This window comes from Danio rerio, chromosome 5, assembly GCF_049306965.1.
Source record: "Danio rerio strain Tuebingen ecotype United States chromosome 5, GRCz12tu, whole genome shotgun sequence".
In the NCBI taxonomy this organism is placed as follows: domain Eukaryota; kingdom Metazoa; phylum Chordata; class Actinopteri; order Cypriniformes; family Danionidae; genus Danio; species Danio rerio.
Window position 1 is genome coordinate 29,105,448 of NC_133180.1, and position 8,154 is coordinate 29,113,601.

Genomic DNA, 8,154 nt, shown 5'->3' on the forward strand with positions numbered 1-8,154 from the left:
TTCTGAAAATGTTTCTGTAAAAACTTTTTTTTTCTTAAGCTTTGGCGTGTATGTACAGTAATATTTAATGAATTTATTGTGATTATTGGGTTCTTTTCATTGCCTTTAAAGTGAAATAACAGAACAAATATACAGTAGCAGCAATTTTTTTTTCAAGAAAAAATTCAGACGACACCTATAGGCGTTTGCATTTAAACTCTTCAAACGTAGGCTATATTTGTATGATATTATGCTGTGCCCACACGGAACCCATAAGTGGATTCGAAAATGAATGGCTGATTGATTAAGCCAGGAACCAACATTACAAATGGCTGGCCTTTCATATAAAAGCCTGTGCCATTATGTTGTCAATCTGCAATACTTAAATAACAGACAATACTAAATGTGCATTGCTGATTATTACCTTTCATTCGTTTAAATTAGTGCTTTGTTTAGTTTGTTTAAATAAATTTGATTGAACATATTTCATGTAATACACACATATTAAAACACAAATTGGCGTTTGTACATTATCAACAACATGTTTTAGCATTACATAGTGAAACTCAATCAACAACAAGGTTGTGAGCTCCAGTCAGTCTGACTCTAAATATATGCTGTAAAAAGATAACATATGCCTGAGGTGAAGGGTTTCATCTTATTTTTGTTTTAAATAAATTCTGCTTCATTTGCTTTTAAATAGTGCTGAAAGCCTGCTGTTGTAATAAAGCATCCACACACACCTGTCTTTCTAGTTAAATTGCACATCTTGTAGCCTATTTTAATATTATTTTACTATAGAGGTATCGGTTTCTTTTTGATAGGTGTTTGTGTGGGCATTTTATATGTTTACTCCAGCATGCAAGATGCGAGTCTGTCGAAGCATTCAAAGCGGCAGACCCGCAGTTTTATAAACCAGCTGTAGCTACGGCCACAGAACCGGAAGTGGGGGTGGGACTAATTAGGAATGGCGGACACCACGTTGGCGCGGCTGTTTGATGGTGAGTTGCTAAAGTTTTTTCTATCTCATGTCGAATAATTATTGTTTAAATTAGTTTACGCGTTTATCTACTTTATACTTAAACTGTGGTTCACGTTATTATCTTAATTAAGTCTTAATTTGTTGCCATACGTTACTTTGTAGAATGTTTTTCTGTGGATATTTGGATTACTTGCATTGCGTGAGAGGCCTCGCGGTTAAAATTTTAAATATTCATAAATATTGATCATTTCTTCTAGTCTCCTCGAACAGTTTTTGTTAATCATATTTGTTTGTACAACATACCAAATGATTGTTAAAAAAAAAACTAAATTAACCACGAAGGGCCCAAACAATTCATCTTTAACTTTAACTGACAATCGGCAAAAGCTGTTGCTAGTTAAAAAACATTACTTTTCAATGTGCTTTTTTTTTGTTGCATAATGTAGAATAATGTATTGCCTTAGTGATGACAAAAGAGGATCTTGCTCACAGATCAAAATTATAAGGCTGACAATCAATCTAGAGTTTGGGCCTACATCTTTTCACTAACATTAAAACATAAAAGCCAAAGCAAGCAATAAATATGTGCTACATGATATAGAAATGCAATATAAAAAAGATAGAGGTTAACTTGGTTTGTGTTTTACCTTAAATTTTGCGAACCAGGATTGTAAAATTTTTACTGAGTAATGTTATTGATGTTAGGAATAGCGTTTTTATACTACAACTGTTATTTGTTTTAGAATTTTAAATCAAAATAATAGTATTAATGAATCTTTATGCTTGTTTCAAATTAGGTTTAAAATCAATTTCTTAAATTTCAAAATCTCCCCTAAAATTTCCTAATCCTAGAGAGGGTTTAGAAACCATGGAAACACCAAAGGAGCGTGCACTTTGCATTCATTTGCACAAAAATTATGCTGGGCTGTCAATTGTATACTAATTACAAGAAAAAAGAAATTTGTACTTCAGTTCAAGCTTGTACTAACATACTGACTTGTATGTTCTTATGACATTACATGCTGCCATCATTGTAGTCTTCCTGTGTAGGTGTATAACCTAAAGTATTCAATGTATACTGATGCAAACAATTTGCTTGCTAACAGCTAAAACTATCATTTCAAAAATAGTGACATTTCTATATTGTTCCCCACAGACTTCTTTTTATAAACTGACAATGATGTGCAGGCTGCTGTCACACTCTCCTTTTCGGTTTACAGACTCCAGATCTGTCACAGAGACACAGTGTTATTTCTTAGGACATCTGTGTCGATGTTTGTTGGGGTGCAGTGACATTTAATGCACGACATTCCAAAATAATCCCAGCTTTAACTTTAGTATTTTATTTTAAATGCCATTTGAGATGTTTGCACAGAAGCAAATTGTTTTGCCTTTGTTGTTGCTTTACTAAAGGGGATTACACAGCAAGTGGTGTAGTTAACCTAGTTAGACCTTAGAAATATCAAATATCAAGCTTCAGAACCATGCCCCCTTAGGTTTCCTTATTGATCAGTAACGTCTAGGGGTGTAACGATACACTCAGCTCACGATACGATGTGTATCACGATATAATGTTCACGATTCGATATGTATCACGATATTAGGAATAAAAATTGAAAATTAAACTGAAATGCAAATTTTACCAAGTAAACTATTTTTTATGTATTTCTTTTATTTCAACTTGTTAAACTTAACCTTCTTTAAGAAAATAAATTAAACAGGCCTGTCTCTGGAAAATAAAACAATTAAAAAACTTCTTAAAAATATTATTGAAATGACAGAGACAAAATTAAGGAACAATTTAAGTAAAAGTGCAAAAAAATAAGCTTTCTATTCAATTGAATTTAACAGTAAGAGCTTAAGGCTTTGCTTGGTCACTTGTGTTTTTTCTGTGTGCAAAAAAAATCCACATTTCCAGGTATTTAATTCATATTTAATTCAATTCATTTAGAGATATCTCTAATTACAATTGTGACTAGTCAACTCATTTAGAGATATCTGCAAATATTTTTCAATGGAAGTCAATGGAGGAATATGACTAGTCATAATATATTTGCAGATATCTCCAATCTGATTTCGTACAAGTACAATTGTAATTGCAGATATCTCTAATTGTCATTCTGACAAGTCTAATTATAATTATGACTAGTCAAAATATAATTAGAGATATCTCTAAATATATTTATGGATAGTCAGAACAAAGGTTTAAATGCTAAAACGGCTTGCCATACGCGCGCCTCTCTCAAAGTCCGCCCTCTGTAGTAATAGCTCACGTCATGTGTGATTTTTGAGGCGGGAACATTATATGAAGACAGAATGATATTTTAGGGTGAATTGTACCTTATAAATACAGTATGTGACTCTTTCAACACCATTAGGAGGCATCCCTGTCACTGTGCAAAGTATGTAAATCACTGTGAAGACTTTAAAACTTAGGATGTTTGACCTAGTATGCGTGTCAAAAAGCGGGTCTAAAGCAATCACTGTACAACCGAAATGTTGCCAGACGTCTGATTTTGAGAGGATGGGTCATCCTCTATTTCAACTCCACTCATCTTGGTCTGCTAACATTACTGCTGCTGCAACTCACGTGCGACAGCAGGTGGAACGTAGCTCACGTGCAAACAGCTCAACTAATAAGAGAAAACGAACGTCATATCGTAATCAAATCGTCATAACGCCACGATGCATATTGTGACATTTTTGCATCGCAATAAATCGTACAACGATAAATCGTTACACCCCTAGTAACGTCCTAATGTGAAGTGAATCTGTTCAAAGTAGAGCTGCATGATATTGGAAAAATATGACATTGCGATATTTTCTTTTCCTGTGACATATATTGTGGTATGAATTTTCTAAGATGATTTGAATAACTATTTGGAAAGCTTCATTAATTTAGATCGATTCTGATGATCAAGTTTTAAATTAATAAACAAGCAAAAATAAATTACAAGCAAAAATACATAAATAAACAGTGCTTTATGGTTTTCTGGAAAGTCTAACCATATTCAATTATACAGAAATTGAACAATCAAATGTAAAATAACATCGTTATCATTGTATTTTTTCATTGTACAATTTTTTTTAAAATATCTAATTTTTAACAATGTTCGTTGTTTTAATCTTTAATAAATAATCTAATCCTGCGATGTGATTAAAACCGAAATACACATTGCGATATCGATGCTTAAACAATATATTGTTCAGCCTTAGTTTAAAGTTATCGTAATAAGGAAAAAAAAACTCCTAAATGTGAGTTATATTTCCATACCTTTATGCAACACTTCAAAATGCAGATTAAAACAGGTTTATAAATGGAAACAATGATTATGATTAATTGGACATCAGTAATCAAATTGTTTGCCTTGATCTGAATATGAGTTGTTTTTTGGATGTTCTTTTCATGTTCCCGTTTTACATGTTATAGCACATAATTCGATCAATGTCATTGTGTCACCATACCATGCTGTCCACGTTTTCTGTATTTCATTCATGCTCCCTGTGAAAAACGAGATATTGAATGTAAGAAACTGTTGGAAGATTGTTGTTTTAATGGAATTTGATACCACACACCGTATTAGACAAAAACCTCTGAATTTTGCGATGCAGGTGTCTGTGGTCCTTTACTGACTTGGTAGGTGCAGATAAGAGTGTCAAACAGCCTTGTGTATAGACTATCCTGTTGCAAAATGTGGTAAAAATCCTACACGAAGGTAATAGTTTGATTAAGGTGTACTGCACTTCAATAATGTGACTAAAATGTGATTTCTGTTTAGTTTGATTATGATTTTAGTCGGATTAAGGTCATCAAAAATCACTGTTTACATGATAGACTCTTAATCAGAGTATTGTATTAATCATATTAAATCGGATTATTGGTGTCCACATAAATGTAGTTATTGACTGTATTTTCAACACCAGCTGATGCTATCAGGCTACTGATTGGCCTAATTTAGCTAATCAGACTGCAGTAATGTCTTTCAGTTTGGAGAGGCTGTCTTATCTGTCTGCATGCCATCTCTACACCAAAATGTACTCAGCAGCACGTCAAATTCCCCTGAGTGTTACTTCGAATGTCTCCAAAAACCCCTTTTGTATGCATGCTTTGGTCAAACTGTTATGCATTACACGAATGCTAGATCTACAATATTAATTGACACGTTCACTCCAAAAATATCTTTCCAGGGCCTGCTGCTCACTTGAGGTGAAAACACATGTTGACATGACTATATTAATGGCTGAGAGCTGCTGTATTAAAGCACACCTGTGGCATCACAACGACACGTTACGTAAGTGACATTTGAACATTTGAATAACACTGTTTACTATTGTGTTCCTGCAGCACATGCACTTGTTTTCCACCACATTCAGCATGTTGAGTAAGACGTTTGTTGACGTGGCCCCGTGCTAATACACGTGTATGTGCTTAACAGAGATGGGACGTCATGCCCTGGCCAGCATCGTGCAGCGCAGCGTTCAGGTTTATTGTGTGTGCTCGACTCAGCAGGAGCAGCGTGTCTCTCCGCATCAGATCAGGAGCGAGTGTGAGCGTTTCTGACAGAGTGCTAGCAACTGCTGAGGGCGCTTTATTGCTGAGACTGGCTGTTATGGGTGTCACTAATGCTGACTGTCCAAGATGAAAGTTTGCTAAAACTTTCCATTTAAGTGGCAGATAACTTTTTGGCAGAAGTCTGAGTTTTATCTAATATTTATAAACAGAACATTTCAAAGAAGTTCATTATTACAAGTTTTGGTAATTGTGGATGAAAACAAATTAACTTGTGTAAATTACAAACTTGATGCACTTTTAGCCACTTGCACAATAAACAGTTAAAAAGGATCATGGTGGGTCATGGCATTTAAAAGAAAAAGACTATTCCAGTCATTGAAAATCAGGAAATGTTTTTTTTTTTGTCCAAGTTATGAAATATCAGGGATTTTTGTTTGTCGTTGTGCATTTATTAACAACATGTCTTGTTTTCTATACTGTTTTTTTTTTTCATTGTTTGATGTGCTTTGCCTATGGTTAGCTGTTCTCTGCATAAATCTCGCAACATTTATTCTTTCCCTTTTTGTCAACTAGATGCCACTTAAGTCAAATGCAGTCTTCTGTCAACATGCAGTCACCTATTAAAATACTGGCTGTGGCTGATTTTTGTCTGCTCAGTTCTGAACACAAAAGCTGCCCTATCTTCTGTTGATTATAGGTTAAGGAAATTCAGTTTTTCAGAAAATGTCAGGGAATTTAACATTTGGCTTTAAGTAGGAAACTTGTATACATTTGAATCACTATTTATATTTACTAACTGTAACTTAAAATCTTTAAACTTTGCATCTATCCTTCAAACCACTATAGGCTTTTTTTGTTTGTGAGCCAAATGTTTTTTAATCATTCTGAATGTCAGAATTTAATTGTAATATTTTAGTTTAATTAGCAATTCCCACTGTTATCTAATTGCATATGATCAGCTTATTTTTACGACATTGGCTATTTATTAGTACTTCTAAGCTATGATCTTATTCTACATTCCTAATCCTGTTTAATATCCAAACCCAACTACTACCCCACTAAATATTATTAATCTGCAAGATAGTGTTTTATTGAACAAAAAGACATAGTTAACGGTTTTTTAATAGTGGGAATTGTCCTAAAATAAAGTGTGACAAGTAATATTTGGTGTTAACACTTATTCTTTCATATTTTAGTCCTGATAATAACATGCATATTGGTTAATTTTTACATATAATCTCTTATGCTGAATAAAGATAAAACATTATTTCACCCACTCTTTGACCAAATTTATTTCTAACTCTACTGTTAATACTTCATACATTTATTTACTCTTTCTTTCAAATAATTTTTTTTATTATTATTAACTTGATGGATGAAAATGTACCGAATAATAGGTCTCAACTTTCACCTATATACTGCAATAATGGTTTCCATACTAAAGATTGTTTTGAGTTCATTGATCTTTAAAATATATTAACCTAAAACAGTTGCTACAAAAATATATTACTTTCACAGTGTTACAGTTTGTACAGTAAACCATAAAATACTTTTACTAACCAACCCCAAACATATAAACAGTAGTGAACAGTACATGCTTTGTGTTATTCCAATAAAATCATAAATGGGCTTTTAATATAACAATTAAACACATCTGTGTGTATAATGTTTACTGCTTCATAATGTAAAATTACACCTGAAAGAGTCTCGTAGTGTAACCTTTAAAAAATAAATTTGTGGCTGAAAGCATTAGTCATATTTGTGATTTTCTAGTGACAGGCGCTCTTCTGAATGTCAGGTTGAGAGGGTGTCCTGCTGTTCTTGACCCAGACGTGACCTGTCAAAAGTGGTATAAGTTTGTGCCTGTCTATACGAATGGAAATCCATTATATGTCCAGACAACGTGCCCCTTCTCAAAGGGTACACTTACTCTCTTTCAATCTGACTGCAAATTTAGTTTCTCATTTTTTTATTAAAAGATATTTCATTATTTGTCTGCTGGACCTCTGTAGTCTTATTTAGTCTGTCACATCTGTTCTGTACTGTATCATAGTGCTATTTTTTTATATAGATAGTGGGTGAAGTGACCGGCTTTAAAGTGCTATAGAGAGAGGTATTTACAGTGGTTGATGTCTAATTTGTGCACTCAAAAAATAATCAAAATAAAAAAGTGCTACTTGTTCAAAATAAGCTTAGAAAACACAAATCTTGATTAATGTTCGACAATTTATAGGTATTGTGTTCAGTACTTAAATTGAAGTTATAGTCATTTTGTCTTGAGATTGTATTAATATTTTTTTCTTTGTATAACTAAAACTGGTTAGTGGATTGGTAGTTTGCAGAATGATTTATATTTTTCTATTAGACAGGATTTTTTTTTACTTTATTCTACATTTGTTTTGAGGATTTAGAGGAGATTAAGTTAATGTTTTGACTTGGTTTCCACTGTTCTGAAGAGTGGAACTTATTCTTATGATGTAGGCTTTATTGCCAACAATAATGTTTGTTTGCTTCAACTTATGCCAGTTCTAAAATCTGATTGGGTCTCTTTTTTACTTGCCCATAAAAAACATTATCAAAGTAGTTGCTACATTTGAACAGAAATAGTTAAAGCATTATCGTTGTTCAAATTATGATTTATTTATTCAAAAAAGAATGAACTATGTTAATTTCACACAAT

General features: G+C 33.0%; 1 long non-coding RNA gene across 2 annotated transcripts; it reads left to right on the forward strand.

The window, feature by feature from the left end:
• Positions 1-898: 898 nt before the first annotated feature.
• Positions 899-6,142, forward strand: nfr (notochord formation related). Of its 2 annotated transcripts, NR_040606.1 has the most exons (4): positions 899-980; positions 4,574-4,598; positions 5,150-5,253; positions 5,398-6,142. It is a non-coding gene; the product is annotated as a notochord formation related (long non-coding RNA). The 2 variants fall into 2 exon arrangements; NR_040607.1 differs by lacking the exon at positions 4,574-4,598.
• The last annotated feature ends 2,012 nt before the right edge of the window (positions 6,143-8,154 follow it).